The sequence below is a fragment of the Rhipicephalus microplus genome, chromosome 3 (assembly GCF_043290135.1).
Source record: "Rhipicephalus microplus isolate Deutch F79 chromosome 3, USDA_Rmic, whole genome shotgun sequence".
Taxonomy (NCBI): Eukaryota; Metazoa; Arthropoda; class Arachnida; order Ixodida; family Ixodidae; genus Rhipicephalus; species Rhipicephalus microplus.
Window position 1 is genome coordinate 73,730,017 of NC_134702.1, and position 15,035 is coordinate 73,745,051.

General features: G+C 47.7%; 1 pseudogene; it reads left to right on the plus strand.

The window, feature by feature from the left end:
• The window catches only part of LOC119185525 (alkaline phosphatase, tissue-nonspecific isozyme-like), a 61,708-nt pseudogene extending 50,799 nt beyond the window's left edge, over nt 1-10,909 (plus strand).
• The last annotated feature ends 4,126 nt before the right edge of the window (nt 10,910-15,035 follow it).

Below are 15,035 nucleotides of genomic sequence, written 5' to 3' on the forward strand. Positions count from 1 at the left end.
GTCTTCCTTGATCCCATTTCTTTTCTTGGCCACTCTGCATATGAGGTGCACCACACTGTCTGTTTTCCAAGTTAAATTGGCTATATATTTGCTGCTAGCGCCGGTAGACTCTATCATTATTCCCAGGACTTTGATGCAGTCGACCCTCTTGATGGCATCCCCTTGATTTGTATAGAGGTAGATGTCTATCTGGTTTAACGGCTTTCATCCCCTGGGCGTCGGTCCCCGGCGTGAAGTTCGTTACAGTAAATGTTCTGACTTACTCGAGGAGCACTTGAGCCCAGAAGGACGAAGGTACTCTTCTACGGTGTCAATCGCCTCTTGCAAGGCACTCTCAATCTGCTTCTCGCTTCCACCTGTGCACCAGTTGGTAATGTCATCATCGTAGATGCTGTGCTTCAATACTTCAATGCTCAATAATTTCTTTGACAGTCGAATCATGGCAATGTTGAAAAGCATTGGTGCAATCACTGCCCCTTGCGGCGTGCCCCTTGCTTCTAGTTCGATTGCTGCGGCCTCGATATCTGCAATCTTCATCACGGCTTTGCGATCTTTAAGAAAGGACAGGATGTAGTCATAGATGGCTTTCCCCAGACCAAGGTTGGAAATTGCTTCGAGTATGAATGAGTGGTGGATGTTGTCAAACGCTTTTCCTAGATCTAGGCACAGAATGGCTCTCACGTCTCTAGTTTTATTGCCGATGACCTGGTGTTTGATAAGCTTCATTGCATCTTGTGTGGATAGTCCTGCCGTGAATCCAACTATAGTGTGTGTATATATGTCATTATCTCCCAAGTTCTTGTTTATCCTGTGCAGTATGGCATGTTGTGCAACCTTGCGATACATGATGTCAAGGATATTGGCCTCATATTGACCAAGTTACGGGGCTTTCCTGGCCTAGGAATAAGAATCGTGCTGGCCAGCTTCCACTGCTGTGGCACCCTGCCTTCTCTCCATGATGCGTTGATCATATTCTTGAGGGTGTCAATTGAACCATCATCAAGGTAACGAAGGGCCTTGTTTGATATACCGTCCGGGCCAGGGGCTGACCTGCAGTTGAGATCATGCAAGGCTCTTGTGATCTCCTCTATAATAAAGTTGCCCTCAAGACCTGGATTGGGCGTGCCCTGGTACCGTCTACTTGGTGGTGCCAATCCTCTTTTGATTGGGAGGTACTTATGCAGGAGCCGCTGCACAACTTGCTGTTCTGTAGTACGCCCTATCTCTTTATGCAAAGTTTGAGCGATAACATCCTTTTTATTTGTTTTGGTGGTGTTTTCATTGAGGAGATGTTTTGACATATTCCATGTCTTGCCATTGCGCATCTGACCAACGACGGAGTTGCAGATTTCGTCCCATTGCTGCCTAGATATTGCGCGACAATGTTCCTCGACTGATCTGTTTACCTCAGCTATCTTCTTCCTCAGTCTTCGGTTCAGGCGATGACCCTTCCAACGGTTCAGTAGAGCTTGCTTTGCCGCAAGAAGATGAGCGAGCCGGCTGTCCCGCCATCATCCATGTCTTGCCATTGCGCATCTGACCAACGGCGGAGTTGCCAATTTCGTCCCATTGCTGCGTGGATAGTGCGAGACAATGTTCCTCGACTGGTCTGTTTACCTCAGCTATCTTCTTCCTAAGTCTTCGGTTCAGGCGATGACCCTTCCAACGGTTCAGTAATGCTTGCTTTGCCTCAAGAAGATGAGCGAGCCGGCAGTCCAGTCTTTCAACCGGAAAATCTGTGGTAATGGTGGAGGAGACAAATTTGATGTCCTCTTCAATCTGTTTGACCCACTGCTCCAAGCCTTGGCTGTGACCATCTTGTTTCCTTTCCATCCTTACCTTCCTGAACTTATCCCAGTCTGTGTAGTGGAATTCTCTCTGCTTTTTGCGCTCCATGGAGAAGGTAGTGGCAAGAATGCAGTGGTCACTCCCTAGGTCTACAGCAAGGTTCATCCACTGGGCCTTCTTGATATTCCTTGCAAATGTAAGTTCCGGGGTGCAATCCCTGCAGCAAGATGTACCAAGCCTTGTTGGTAGGCTGGGGTTCGTGATTAGGGTGAAATCAAGTTCACTGGCGCTTTGCCAAAATCGATTTCTTTTCCCCGTGCTGTACTTGTAACCCCATGTATGATGACGGGCATTGAAATCACCTACTATGACGAGTGGACATTTCCCGGCGATATTAACAGCTTTCTTTAGAACCGTCTCGAACTCTTGCTTTTCTTCCTTTGGACTGCTGCATATATTAAGAATGAAAATGCTCTGACGGTTGCTGGTACCTGGCAGGATCTCTACCATGACGTGTTCCGACCGGCCTGCTTCTATCTTGAGGTCGTGGGTTACGTGCGTTAGTTTGTTGCATACGAAGGTGCAGACTCCCCTCCCTTCAGTATCCCCTATTGCAGGCCGGAATCCAGGCAACGTTGCTTGCGGTGAAAGGGCCTCTTGTAATAATATAATATGAGGCTTTTCTTGGCTGCTCCTGATATACTGCTGTAGGGTTGCCTTCTTTTTAAGGTAACCTCTACAGTTCGATTGCCAGATACGAAATGCTTCACGTAGCGCTGCCATCATGGTTATTACATGGGCGGCCAGAGCCTGATGCTGCACCTGTCGACAGGTTTGGTACCACTAGTATTGGTGACCGAAGGGGTGAGTTTGGTGCATGAGGAGGACTTGCTGTGTTGTGCAGATATGCTTCGACCTTTTTAATGCACAGTCATATGATCTTCCAGTGCCGCCACGCTTGATTGTAGCCTACCCATCTGCTCGCTAAGATTGGCTACTACTTTGCTGAGCGTGTCAGACCTCTATCGTATCTGACATGGTCGTTTGGTTGGCTTCCACGTGCACTGCCATGGCTGCCCTCTTTTTTGTGGTTCTCGAGTCCCCCACGTTTTCAGCTACAGGGACATCAACTGGCTGAGGCATTGGCTGTGAAGACTGTGCGCTGGTTAGCTTAGTGAGAAGAACTTTTCTTTCCTTTAACTGAGCTGATAGCCTCTCATTCGATTTTGGAATTCTCGCGTTTTCTTGCTCTAGCTGTGCAATTCTATCATGCTCTGGCAGCTTACCTGTCATCACCTGTGCCGCGCCGTTGCGCACTCGCTCAGCCCAGCTGCCTTTCGACGTACATACAGGCTTCCTCTCCGGGTGTGAAGCCGTGATCTCCAACTGAACGCCAGGCAGCTGGCCATTCGTGTGCCGCCCAGGCTGATCCCGACCCTGATAGTGACCTTGAGAACTCGAGCGCCCCCGTGATCGGGAGCGGGCCTTTGGTCTAGAACCTCTTCTTGAACACGACCTCCCTCTGGAGTGGGGCCGCCTTTACTGTTCTTGTGTAGTCTGGATGCTCTAGGTCCCGTAGGCTGGAATAAGCTGCTTGTCGTTGATGTCTGGACTCGATGTGATTGACGCGTCCCGGGCTTCTGCGGCTGTTCGCTATCTTTCCCAACGTCTGTGTCTGACGACGTATGGCACTAAGAACCTGTTCTTGCACTACTTGTCTGCTGCGGGATGGTGACCGTCGCACAGCCTGCATATTGGATTGCACTGGTGTAGGCTATCTGTGTTCTTGATCTCGCAGCCTTTGCAGATGATTTCAGCTTGGTTCGGACAGACATCTGACCGATGTCCCAGCTTTCCACAGACGTAACAAATATCGATGTTCTTGCGATAAAGGGAGCACTGCAAAAGTGAAGGTCCATATCTCACGAACATGGGCACCCACCTATTGTCCTTCGAACGCTACGATGATTGTCCCGCTGTCCTTGATTCTGTTGGCTTGCAGCGCGAGCGGGTTGTTTGTGTTCACAATTTTTCGTGTCAAAATGTCCTGAGTATCGTTTACGGGGATCTTATGAATCGCTCCTTCACAAGTATTGTGGGGTGCCGTGGCGTACGCGATAACCTCGAAAACTTTGCCTCGAATGTCAATTTGCTTGACCTTGAGGTATCTTGAAGCTCTGTCTTGGTCCGGAGTGCTTGCCACCATAATGTTGTGCCGCAAGTTGGAACAGATGATTTCCTGCATGGCCTTATCCTCTTTGACGCCGGCCGCCAGTACTATCGCGTCTGCCACGGCTCCAGTGCCAATTCTCGAGATATTTATTCCTCCACGTGGTCGTAGCACAATGTTGCTGAAGTCCTTCGGTAGTGGCGGCATGCGTCCAGCTCACACGATTGTATGCTTGGTATCATACCTACTACGACTGGCTCGAGCGTCTCTCGCAATGCCAGCCTTCGTTGAATCCTTGGCAGCAGGAACGCTAACCGCGGCTTGCTTATTCCTTCAGCGTCTCGTTTCGGCTTCCTTCCAACCCATGTCTTCCACAATCCTCTGGAGAGATGTCCTCTCCATCTACTTGGTATTCCATTCTCAGTTGCAGGTCCTGGAACGCGCAGAGAGTTGAGTCACGTTGGCGCTGGGTCGGCGCATCGGCGACAATCGCCTCCTTTGTTGTTAGTGGCGTTGCCGTGTAAACATGTCCCAAAAACGGTTTGAAAGTCCACTCACCAGCACAAAGGTGGTATCTGCTAAATTCTCGAGAACTTAGGCACACGATAGGACTGAAAACTCGGCGACAAATTTGTGAATACCACAGGAAAACATTCTTGAAAGCAGGAGCCGATGTTCCCGCTTCCGCACTGGTCGGCACCTAGAGCGTCTCCACCCAGCCTCTGAGAGATGTAAAAGTAAGAAATTACTTTGACGACGTTACTTTAGTGCCGTTTTCATATGCCATGTACTTACTCAGCTAGCAAAAAACGTCTTTGACAATGTGTTTACTTCAAATGGGACGGCTGCCGCTAGTGTTTCTGTTAATAAAGTCACCTCTTACTTATCTTTTGACAGATTTAAATTTTATTGCCATAGAACTCTTGGCTGGATTTCGCCGCCGGCGTCGGCGTCTCCGTCATTTACTGTATATGTATACGTATATATATATATATATGAAGACACAAGAAAGAAAAATGAACCAGAAAAAAATGGCAGCGTATCCACGGGGTGAATGATGGAGAGTTGGGCGAAGCATCCGTCTGTCCATTCGTTCTTGCTTCCGTCCGTCCATGCGTCCGTCTGTGTGACCGTCCATGCGTCCATCCGCCGGTCCGTGCGTGCGTCTGTTCGTGCGTCCGCACGTTCATCTGTGCGTCCATCCGTGCGTTCATCTATGCATCCGTTCCTGCGTCCGTCCAAGCGTCCATCCGTCCGTGCAGCCATCTGTGCGTCCGTCAATGCATCTGTCTGTGTGTCCGTTCGTCCATCTAGTCAACACTCCAAGTACCCCCATCTCGCCTCTTTTTATCATATATTCCGCATATAGAAGCACCACCATCCAGTGGACATTCCAAAGACTAAACGAGACGTCACACACGCACGCTTTCTTAGGTTTTGCGCTTCGTGTCTACTGCCCACCTTTAACCACCTCGAGTTCATGATATATACTAGTTCACTGTATTAATCGCACTGCGGCCCAACGCTCGCTAAACCTTTTTAAAACCAAGGAGATTACGCCCAGCGAGTACAACGTAGCAACCCTTTCTTTTCAGATAATGCTCAGGATAATGCCAATGACTGCTAATCGGAAACGAGAGACAGGAGAATTCGGCTTTTAGTTAACGCGCACGCTGAGATTTTTTTTTATTGTTCAACAACACACAGGAGAAATCTACCTCCAGCACCACTTTGCAGGTTAGAGCGTAAGACAAGTTACGCACTACTTCGAGGGACGAACGGGTGCCGCTTCAAGGAGCTTTGCCCCTAAAAGAGTCCGGCGCGAGATATAGAACATCGGGCCTCTGAATAGTGAGTGCGAGGCCTTAGCCACTGAGCCACGGAGGAGCGCCTCCTTCAACGTTCAAACGGCAAACTCTTTGTATCTACCACCTACTACTGGTGATGGGTATCTCTGGGACAACTATCCTGTTTTCAGCATTACCAGCGAGATGGCGCAATGTGCGGACGTCGCCACATCGTCAAGACGCTGTAGAGCGAGCTCTCATCCCACGTGTACTTTGCCCTGCGGAGGCAGGGTGGACGCTCACACGTGCGTTCGCTTATCTCGCGGTGAGGACAACCTTACGCCTTGGATGGCCTTGCGCTTTCACTGGAACGACACTGTGGTAGTCACCGGGTGTACAAGTGCACTGCAATCATCGCAGTCTCCGTTTGCGAAAAAGGCGTACTTTTCAAACACAGCGCAGTGACAACTGAGGCGCTTATTCGCGTTCATATGTACCTCTGAGTACGTTTAGTGCGTCATTTGGCGTGAGATACGTAAGGAACGGTGCAGAATGGAAAGCAGGTCGAAAGATCCGCTTTCCATTGAGCGCCTGGCCTTCCAATTTGTTGCTATCGCTCTCATTGCCTCGCCTTTGCAGCAAAGCGGTGACTTTTTTTTAGTTACGCCTTTAATGCCACCTTATCGTACTAGGGACCAATCTTGGTAGGAAGTGCACAATGTGTTAAAAGAAACACGAGACATACTTACAGCTACTGTGAAAAGCTGTGCGCTTTCTATTAAGATGGATTCATACCAACTTGCCCGATATAATTGTTTATTAAAGTACTAGGTACTTCATCCTCTGGAGTAATGTTTCTGAAGTGTTATACCATGTATGCAGGCCTTCGAAGTGTAAATAAATCACACCCATATTCACTAGGCCCTTGTAAAGAAGAAAAAAAGAGCAGTTTTCGATGTGTAGCGCTGCATAGTGTTTGTTTTTACGAAACTTGTAGGCATGATTAGTAGTGAGTGAGCGGGCGCGTGTACTTAGACTCTTCGTCTGAGCCTTCAATGATACAGAAAAGTTTCACCAATGTCGGAAAAGCCTGTACATGAACTGGGAGTCCGTGAAATTAGGTGCTTCCCGTACTGTTTTTATCTTTCAGTTTTCTCAAAGACTTCACTAGAAGGAACGATAGTCTACTCTCTGCTTTAAAGTTTCCAGAATGCGTATTCCTCGCCACCGCTGAATCGATATCTGTACACTATAACCATTTCATGAGCCTGACGAAGGTTTTCTTTCTGAATGCTTTGTTGCTTGGTTGTCTCGCAGACTTGCCCATGATGCATAATATTTTTGGTGTACATGCATAACAGATGTTTTTTACCATGGGCTCGTATTGCGAGTGATTTCAAGTCTCGTAGAATCTGTTATGCATCTAGCGGTCGTAAATGGTCATTTCACTGTAACGAAGGACGGCTTGCGGCAGGTGACGGGGGCTTTCAGACTGTAGCCCAAAACATTTCGATGTAAGACAGCATGCATGTGTTTGCGTCACTGTAATACAGCAGTATGGACAGGTAGCACCCAAAGGTAAGTGAGACTATAGCTCCAAGTTGAGATAAAAGCTGGTGTTAGGACCACCACCCCTACCCGAAGCCTATATTAGGCACGACTTCCTTCGCCCTAGTAAGGTGAAGGGGAAGTGAGCAGACACATGGTCGGATAAGAACGCGTGTATCCGTCCGGAGAACTTTTTACTATATGATATTTCCTATATATGTTATCTCATTAAAAACTACTCCGCATGCAACTCCGGCTTTGTTACATTGATATCGCATAGGCTAGCCTCGAACAGTTTTAGCCAGCGTGAAAGTTCATTGTTGTTCTCCATTTAAAAACCACCCTGGCTTTGTTACCTAGCGCTGGCAGGAGGATACGATGCATTTTCGCCAATATGAAAGTTTGTCGCGGTTTAAAGTTGCGCTTGTCCTTGCCTTTTTCCCGTCCGTGTTTTTTACCATTTAGTACCCTTAGATCACGTATCACCAACTGGCCCAATCGTCCTCCACCTTGAATAATATTAAAAACCCACAATGTGACTCGCAGGCGGTCGCATCGACCACGGACACCACGAGAATCGGGCTGCGCTGGCGCTGCGCGAGACATCGGAGTTCAGCGATGCGGTGGCCGCTGTCCTGGAGCTGGTTGACGTGCGCGAAACCCTGGTGCTGGTCACCGCTGACCACTCGCACTCGTTCACCATGAACGACTGCCCTGCAAGGGGAAACCCTATCCTAGGATTTGCCGGAATCTCCGAGAAGGACGTTCTTCCTTACACCACACTCTCTTACGCCAATGTGCCCTCGACGACCAAGAGGAAGGCCGACGTGAACACGGGTGAGTTTACGTTCTGTGCAGTGCGAGTTACAAGGAAGTATTACAGTAGCGTTTGCAAGCGCTGAGGGCGTTCCTGGCATAGCGGGCGACATACGAGCTCTAGAATAGCATTTGCCCTCATGCAAACCGCAACACACGATTGCAACGACACCGTAGCCTCGAAACCAGCGTTTGTGGGCCGCACACGCCATCCGCTATCTCGGATTGTCTGCGGGCGGGCAGCAAACACGAACAGCGGCTAGCGTTACGACGCATGCGCAGTGTCAGCGGCTGCACCGCAAGGGCTTGTGGTGCGCTATTCTAAGACTCCCTACTATTGTTAGTGCTGCTGAAGAACAGGGCGTCAACAAAGGCACAAGGGGTGCCATAGGGTGCGCAGAGCTTTCCATTAGAGCAAGTCATATGTCACAACAGTGTCCCCCCCCCCCGTTGGTCAATGTTTGGTCAATTTCGAGAAAAAAAAGCAAACAGGTGAACTTCACCATGGATGCAAAAATGAAAAGGGACGACGTGCTTCCCACAAAGGCCAACCATTGGTTTCTTGATCTTCAAAGGTAAAGGCGGAAAGTAAGCAGTTCGAATGACACGCCAGAGGGCGTCGGTGGCCATTAACAGCACGTGTTGCCATAACCCTGCACATTAAAAACGATGTGAATTGCCCCATTGAATAAACGAAGAAAGGTGGTAGCCTTGGCGCCCCACTTCGGATGATCAGGGGGAAGGGGGGCGTCCGTCTCCATTTCAACCCTCTCCTGCTTCTATTTTGCGCATGCTTTGTGCTGGGCACCTGGGTGTCTAGCGTGCTTCTCCAGCATATCGTTTACACAAAGAAGCTCCTTCCGCATTGTGCCCTGAGTGCAATGAAGTTTGCGATATAGACCACTGCATCTGGTACTGTAAGCGCTTTTGTTTTGAAAGGGAGATGCTAATCGACAATATTAAGAAAAGGATGTATTCTTGCAATTAGAGCGAGGAGTTTCGGAAGGTGCACGAATCATTTGAAAGGTGGCGTCTGGTATTATTTTACGTTATACGCCTGAGACTGGTGTAAGTGATGCATGACGAGACATACAGGTTGAAAAGAGTCACTAAGTTGTCGGCGAGGTCTACCAGGCTAATACTGCTTGTGGTAACGTGATCACCAACATCATACTTCGACCTAACCAACGTCAACAAAGAACAACCCGACATGCTTCTATCGCTACCCCTCAAAGATGGGCTAACACGGCCGCATTTTTTCACAGATATCAAGAGCATTTCTTAATATTGGTTCGTACGGATTTTCCTTATAGCGCAGTCATGCCAAGAGTTTCGAAGCAGCAGCTTCACGTGGTCGTCAATCTTCATGACAATCACACTGACACCTGTCCTTTTCGGCAAAATAGCAAACTATCATGCATCACAAACTATCTCTTCGTCATTTTCAACTAAAAGAAATGGTATATCATAGACACCCAGAAGAAGTTCTGTAAGATAACATCACAACAATGCCTTACAAAGTGAAATTTAATACCTTCAATATAGTCTGTGTCAAGATAGGGCGGATGCTATTCGTTGCAAGCAAGCGCGTTCCTATTCTTGAAGCGTTTTCAGCAGTACCATTTCCCTCTTGCAAGTCGGTGCGTTGAGATGCCTGGTGAGTTCTCGTTACGCTGAATATTACCTCTTGCTCTCATCTCGTGCAGACGTCATCAAGATGTGATGCCTATACTGCCACTAGGTGCGCAGTTGATTACTGCCACATTTACTCCCACATGCATACAGCTGCTCGACGCCGCTGTTGGCACATTCCCTAACGTTGTGTTGACGTTTCGGTCATGTGGCGCCGCTATTTAATTAGCGACTAATTTGGGAGTGAACTACTGACATTCGTCGAAAAATAAAAGAGACCTGTCAACAAAAGTTTGGTATACGATCGAAGAAGCCTCAAAGCTTTTGTGGTACCCCAATGATCGTTCGAGGAGGTCAAGTTATTTACTGCGGCATCTATTCTCAAGCAGTACGTCGTAATGATTGAAATAACATTGGCTGATTGATTGATCAATTGATTGATTGATTTGACCTCGCAGAGGCCGTGGACTACCAGCAGGTGAGCGCCGTCACATTGCGGCTAGAGACGCACGCTGGTGAAGACGTGGCGCTGTACGCCATTGGCCCGATGGCGCACATGGTGCACGGAGTCTTGGAGCAGCACATCGTTACCCATTTGGTCGACTACGCCGCGTGTCTCGGCGACGGCGCCCGGCTGAGATCACGGTGTCAGGAGCAGAGAGCCTCTGCGGCTCCGACAGTGGCCGATTTCTCATTAGCACGCATCGTGAGCGTGCTTGTGTCACTCGCGGCGTCCTTGGTCATGCTGCGGTAGAGACGACGCCGTCCGCTGCGCACTCTACGTCGAACTTTTCGTACGAATACAAGTACTGCAAGGATAGACGTTATTGAAACAGCGTTCATATCGGGGCTGGCCTCGAAGCCGTTTTAAGTAAGCTCGCCCAGCTTAAAAATCGCGCGCTTCCGCGTTCATTAAGTTTTGACTTAGTTTAGGGCCAACCTATCTTACATACCCAACATGCAATGCTGCAGAAGCGATGCAAGATTAGCATTTCTCGTTTTTCAAAATGGGCGTCTTCGTGCGTTTTGTAGTTATAAATGATTGAACAATCCTTGAGTGAGCCTCTCTTAAGGCAGCTTGGTGAACTGCAAATAGTAATAATAATAATAACACTCAATAGAACAGCAGCAATACGCATATTTCTTGAAAATAAGGTATTAATTGTTATTTGATGCTTTTCCACCTTTATGATACAAAATTTATGTTCTCATTTGTTGGTAAATAGAGAAGAATTAGGAGTAATTATAGATAAACGTGCTGAACTATTCCTTGTTGTAAGAACAAACATACAAACGAAGCTGATATATACTCTCAACGTTGCGCGCTGTAGGTGTGATGCGGAGTTTAAACAAAGTGAGATGGTTGAAAGCCTTGAAGGTAGGTCTGGGTGAAGTGGCCTATTGCCTGCTCATGCAAGCATCAAGAACAGAGGAAGGGGGGGGGGGGTATGTAAGGTTTCAATATATTCGGAGAAAACGTTTAGAGAACGGATGGGGATCGAAATGTGATAAAGATAAAATCTGCTTAGTCGTCTGTTACTTTAAAGCATTTTATGTGATTATCTGCGATATTTAGCAGCTCGAATAGCCCCTGTCGCAGATGAGATTTCAACAAACAATACACTGTGTCAACTTTCAAAGGCTGTGGTATCTTCTTCTCAAAGGTGGATGAATACGAACCAGCACCAATCGGGGCTCACTGAAGACTGAGGTCGTAGGTGGGACGGCTGGTAGGTTGCCGAATGGTATACAGTCATGTATACGCAATCAGTGGTCGCGCTTCAGTTATCCGAGCGTAGCCTCTGCTACTTGTTTTTTTCAGCTGCATGAGAGGCTTGCTACGAACAGTATTCGACTCTTCTTCATAGCATTCACTGATAGGACCCTGCTTTTGAATGTCGTTTTTAGCTACGATATGCCATCCCGTTTACTTAAAAAAATAAAAAAGAAAGCAAGATAAAAAAAGAATCTTCACTTCTAGTGCATGCCTCGAAAAAAAAAATATCGCGGATAAACTTGACTGCGATGTGCCGCGTTGGTTTGTTGAAAAATGTCACTCGCTTTATAACTGCGTTCGTGGCGAGAATGGCAAAAATGGATATTGGGATCATGCGTTAGTTCATAAGCCCGTATTTGAATTTGGGGTGCTGTGCCGCGAAGCACGATCTATAGCGTGAATCGTTTTAGCAACCACAATGGTCAGATTTCATTGTAATTTTTAGGTGTGGCGCTGCGTACAAGGTTGTAAGAAAGAAGTTGACCGCAAAATGAGCACTGGCAACCAAGCTTTATTTTGCGTCACTTGCATATGTAAGGCCAAAGAACTACTTGTTACCGACAACATCGCCACGTGATAAAACAAGATAAAATCAGATAAAACCGGCTACCAGGCTAATCGTCGAGATGATCTATTTCAGGAGAAAATGGGACGAGAAAGGGCTTACTGATGCATATGCTGCCCAACTTGTTGATGACGTACGCGTCAAATGTTTCCCTTTCTTGTTTTATTCTATATCTTTTTGGAACTAGCGTCTTCTCAAGGTCAAGTGCACAGTGGGCTGACGTGCACTGCTTGCTGCAATAGATAGCCCATATAAAATATTGGCTCTCCATATTGGTTCTACACTGTAGAATGCAAAGCGACGGGCGGGGCCACCACCGTGACGTCGTAGCAAAGCGTTGGAAACACCTTTTGAGCATCGCATTGCACTGTCAGCGCCGCGTGATTAAATGCTACCATTCCTTAGAGTTACTTGTGTGCGCCTCTTCTATTGCCCCGCTGTGATGGTCTAGTGGCTAAGATACTCGGCTGCTGACCCGCAGGTCGTGGGATCAAATCCCGGCTGCGGCGGCTGCATTTCCCATGGAGGCGGAAATGTTGTAGCCCCGTGTACTCAGACTTGGGCGCACGTGCGTCTGTTCGTGCGTCTGTCCCTGCGTTCGTCCATGCATCCGCCCCTGCGTCCGTTCATGCGTCCATCCATGCATCTGTCTGTGTGTCCGTTCGTCCATCTATTCAACACTCCAAGTACCACCACCTCGCATCTTTGCATCATATATTCCCCATATAGAAGTACCACCGTCCAGCGGACATTCCAAGGACTAAACGAGAGGTGGCACACGCACACTTTCGTATGGCTTGCGCTTCGTATCTACTTCCCACCTTTAACCACCTCGAGTTCATGGTATATACTACTTCATTGTATTCATGGCACTGCGGCTCAACGCTCGCTAAACCTATCTAAAACCTAGGAGGTTACGCCCAGCGAGTATAACGTAGCAACCCTTTCTTGTCTTCTGTGCGTTGTTGAACAATAAAAAATTCGCAGTGTTGCCGTTAATTAAAGCCGAATTCTCCTGTCTTTCATTCCCCCTTAGCAGCTATTGGCATGTACATTGAGCATTATCTTTTATTGTTCAACAACGCACAGAAGAAATCTTTTACCGGCACCACCTTCGAGGTCAAAATGTTATACTTGTTACAGACTACTACAACGGCTAAGAGGGATGAACGGGTACCGCTATAAGAAGCTTCGCCCCTAAAACTCTTTATTAAGCTTTGAAGTATTGCCCCGCCGCGGTGGTCTAGTGGGTAAGGTACTCGGCTTCTGACCCGTAGGTCGCGGGTTCAAATCCCGGCTGCGGCGGCTGCATTTCCGATGGAGGCGGAAATGAAGGAGGCCCGTGTGCTCAGATTTGGGTGCACGTTAAAGAACCCCAGGTGGTCTAAATTTCCGGAGCCCTCCACTATGGCGTCTCTCATAATCATATGGTGGTTTTGGGACGTTAAACCCCACATATCAATCAAAGCTTTGAAGTATTAGTAGGGACGTTTTGGATCTAGACCATACCACTCTCATGCAAAAATTAACAAAGAAGTCTTCTAGGGACCCTAAAGAGAAACCATGACTTAGTTCATGTTGATAAACTATACACTGAGAACTCCAATGTCATAAGTTTTACTGTCATGGGGTCATTATTTGCAGAGAAAATCAAAATTGAAGTTTTCCATTTTTAAACTTCGTGCCGAACTCTTCACGCGTGACGTAAGCAATTTCAAAATGTATTTTGCGCATTTTCTCAACAGTGGCACGCTCGAAAATTTCGCACGCTATAGGTCTATGGTACCCACAGATCACGAAGCACTTCATTTTTATCGAGTGGAAGCTATATAGGGCTCATTGGTAGGACCCAGCATACACCTTCAAAATTTACTACGTCACGACGTTTGGTGCGGGAATGTCAGCGTGGTGTCTCCACCCGGATATTCTTTTTGCGCGTTTTCTCGCTAACCGAGTGTCATGTCGGGTTAAGAATGGTGTTTTCGGGATAGTGAAATTCTACTTTACAAATACGCGAAAGATCGGCTTGCTCTTTAGTGTCCCTTTCAATTAAGGATGCGCCGATATGTTGTGTCGCAGTTAAGCTTTGAGGTGATAGTATAGCCACAACCTATTGCAGCCACGAAGTATCATCTTACAGTGGTGCGACTCTGGTAACGCGCGTTCCACTTATTGGGCCAACTGGTGCCTTCTGCCTTCTTAGCGAGAGTTGTTTGCAGTGGAACTTGCCCACTTTCTGTGGCAAACGCGCGTTTATGAGGATGATGGCTTCCTCATAGGCTGCACGGATTTCTGTGTCACATACGCGTTTTTTTTGGTGGGGGGGGGGGGGCTAACTTTTACCTTCGCTTTGAGCTGAACAGTGCTGAGTTGTGGCATCTACCTAGTGTCCCTGGCGCAATTCACTATGACGTGCGCAAGCGTTACCACAGATCCCGTGAATGAATGCCGATGACGTAATAAGCGTTACCACAGAACCCATGAATGAATGCCGATGACGTAAAGAGGCCCCGAACGTTGACCCATCAAGCTCTTCATCTTCGAACCTCTCACCCTTTTCAGGTTAATGGCGTGCAGGGCGACATTGGGAACGCTTCATGAATACTATTTGTAATGAGATTTGACTGAATAGCGCGTGCAAACTGCCTGATGCAAATGTTGAGCTAATAAAAATTGCGGCGCAGAGTCTTTGCTGTTTTAGGGGCCAAGCTCCTTACGCCGTGGGCTGGTCGTCCCGTGTTTGTAGTAGTAGTCACCTCTCGATTAGTCTTTAGAATGTCAGCGAGATGGCGGTACTTGTATATGGTACCGCCATCTCGCTATGATGAAAAGATGCGATGAAAATATGATGAAAAGATGCGAGATGGTGGTACTTGGAGTGTTCACTATATGAAAGGACGGACGAACGGACATGCAGACGGACGAACGCATGGATTAATGGACAGACAGACG